This window comes from Hippopotamus amphibius, chromosome X (genome assembly GCF_030028045.1).
Source record: "Hippopotamus amphibius kiboko isolate mHipAmp2 chromosome X, mHipAmp2.hap2, whole genome shotgun sequence".
NCBI lineage: Eukaryota > Metazoa > Chordata > Mammalia > Artiodactyla > Hippopotamidae > Hippopotamus > Hippopotamus amphibius.
The window spans coordinates 30,425,823-30,428,856 of record NC_080203.1 but is presented as its reverse complement, the minus strand read 5'-3'; the positions used below and the strand labels follow the sequence as shown (position 1 = coordinate 30,428,856).

The following is a 3,034-nucleotide window of genomic DNA, read 5'->3' as shown; positions in this document are numbered from 1 at the left end:
GCACAGTCCCCCTCCCACCCCCCACCCCAGGAAATAATACTGCAAATGGTCACTTCTGGGTCAATTTACCATACTAGAGGAACAAAGCTGTTAAAACATAGTTATTCTCAATGGAGCCACTTATCTGCACTATAGTAAAGTACTTAAAATCACTCCTGAGATCAAGGTTTAAAACCATTTTAAAAGTCAAGACTTTAAATGTTTTATAGCCACTTCTGTAAGAGGTGATTTTCCTTCCTCAGATGGTCAAAGCTTAATTAGAAGGTTGACAATACATTCCCCCGCAATCATATCTTCTGTTCAAAATAGTATTACTACTGGTAATATGGTTTATATCTTGTCTGATCTGGGAAATGTAGTCCAAGAAGTGAGGTTTGAGAAAGGAAGATGCTGCTTTCCTGGAGGAAGGGATGGTCCTCTGGGTGTGGGCCATATAACATGACTTACTTCCCCTAGTTATATAAATGCCCAGAGTTCCTTGATCTTCAGTAAACTGGGGTAAAGAGTCAGCATTATAATGGTGAGAAGGATGTGTACCTACAGGTGGATTACCCTGTTGAGGCGAGGTAGTTCCTGGTGGAAGGCATTTCATATAAGGTGGCATCTGAGCAATAACAGGTCTATGGAGGAGGTGGTGGAGTAGAAGTCACTGATACACCTGAAGCTTGGCTATGAGTCAAGTGAAAAGTACCTGTGGCCTGGGAAGGATGTGGCCTTTGATGACTTATTGATGGCAGAGGAAGTAGCTGGTATAGAATATTGCTGTGAAGGCAAAGTTCCATGGGAGTTCAATACCACGGGTTGACCCTGATATTCAGGATGATGGTGAGCAATTGCAGAAGCAGGAGCTAGTGATTCTCAAGTACCTGAATTTGAGTCATTCTGAATAGGGACAGTTACTAAATTGCTATGTTTTCTTGTTGAAATATAATGGTTTTCTGACTCAGTTTCCTGACTCACTGAAGAGGTGAATGCTTGGAAAATGAATTCTGCTGGAGGAGCACTAATATCTTCTTGTGGCTGATTATACGGCTTGTGCGAACAGTTTGCAAAGTAGGTGGTAGTATCATAAGGCATTGCTTTGGCAGAATATGGTTCATATGATGCTTGTCTGGCGGCGGTATAAGACAGTCAGATTTCTGTTGGTGGTGGGGACAATATGCAGAATGAACATTTTCAAGTTAAGTACGGGCAACAGAGTTTTCTGCTCTCATATGGTGGAGACTGATAGGAGCCTGTAAGTCTCTTTGAGACAAATACGATCTCTTGCATCCTTGAACAGTGCCACATATAAAGAGAGAACCTTGCCTATGCTTCTTAATTCGTTCCACAGGATTACTACAGCTTGGGCACATCTTATTGCCTTCTTTTCCATGTAAAATAGCACAGGCATAGCAAAAAGCATGCTTGCATGGAATCGTCCGCCCGTAGATTTGAATAGGTAATGCGCATTGGTCACAGAAATGTACTGGGGTATCATCGTTTTCACCTAAGATGTTTATCTGAAAGTCCCAAAAAAGATCTTCATTTCTAAAAGATTGGCCTGCACGGAATCATACTGATCCTCCTCACCATGACTGAATCCTTAGGGGTCAGCCATGATTCACCTCGCAGAGCACACAGGGAGTGGATGTCAACCTTACTGGCCCAAGGAGCGCATGCGCCCTACTCTCTTGAGCTGGGGGGGGGGGGGGGGCCGAAGTACATCCAGGTCACCCTACCTTTGACCTCTTCTTACCTACCCCCATTCCAGTGAAAAGGTCAGGCAGAAGGAGAAAAAGTGAATATTTGAAGAGTGTTAGTGCTGAGGTTGCTTAGGCTGCTCTCTTTATGCTTTAAGAAAAAAAATAGTCTTTAATTGGAAAACGAGACTAATCCGGAATGGGGGAGGGGGAGAGAACGCATGTACGTGCGGGCACGCGCAGGCGCAGTAGTACCTGAAGGCAGAAGCCCATGGCAGGTAAGGCAGCCCGACCGTCCTTAAAGGTTCTTTTGAACAATGCAGTGCGTTGCTTTTTGGAGGTGAAAGCTCGCCCATCGTTTGAAATGTTCAAATAGATACTGGAAAGCTTCTTGTCAGAGATACTGTAGATCTAACTTCTCAAGCTTTTCTGACAAACTACCCCTAATGGTAGAGAAGAGTAAACTTTACTATAACTGTGAGGGTAAGGGAGGGGGCAAAGTTCTAAGTACTTCTGACAGCAAGATATTTCTTCCAGTAGTTGTACTTTAAATAATATGAATATTATATGAATATAATTTCCTTTTTCAGAATGTTTGTATTAATACAAAATATTGCTTCTGATTACTTAATTACTCGAATTTCTCCCAGCCCCTAAAGTCTTTGAGTAATAGTGAAATCCCAGGAATTTGTGCCAACGTATGTGCCAAATCTTGTCACACACTGCTGGATCCCCCTCACTGGAGGGGTTCCGCATCACTAGTTTTTGATGCACGATATAGAGTGGCTCCTTTACTGAGTATCAATACAAGGTCATCCAGTAGGACTTAGAAATGCTTTTTATACAGAATCCTGTATAATGGTATTTGTATATGAGTATTTATCTGTGCATGAAAGTTCAAAGTTAAAAACCCCAACAAATTAGGTGATTAGTCACATTATAAAATGCCTTCCCATATCCCTAAATTTCTCATTTTGGTTCTTTAAATGTTATATTCTCTTGGTATATTTGGTGTATGTTTTATAGAGTATTAACAACTTGGAGGAGAGACCTTAGTAAAATAAAAAATTAAGGGGCAGATAATCAGTACATGACTACTTAAAGATGGATATGAAGCATATTAGAAATGATCATATTCGATTATGGAAAGATAAGATTGGTTATACAGAAATGTCATTTGTACCAACCTTTTGGGAACCTAGTGTACTGTAAAGTGAGGCTCACCCTCCCTGTGATAGCTACATTTCATTCTGTACAGAATAAGTGTTCTCATTCTTATTTACAAAGCAACTTTGCAAAGGAAGTGATGAACTACCATGACCAAATATGCCAAATATATGATTAAAAAATAA

At 40.9% G+C, this 3,034-nt stretch overlaps 1 pseudogene; it reads right to left on the bottom strand.

Annotated features, from left to right (window-relative positions):
* Positions 1–314: 314 nt before the first annotated feature.
* On the bottom strand, positions 315–2,038 carry LOC130841397 (E3 ubiquitin-protein ligase Hakai-like; annotated as a pseudogene).
* Positions 2,039–3,034: the final 996 nt, after the last annotated feature.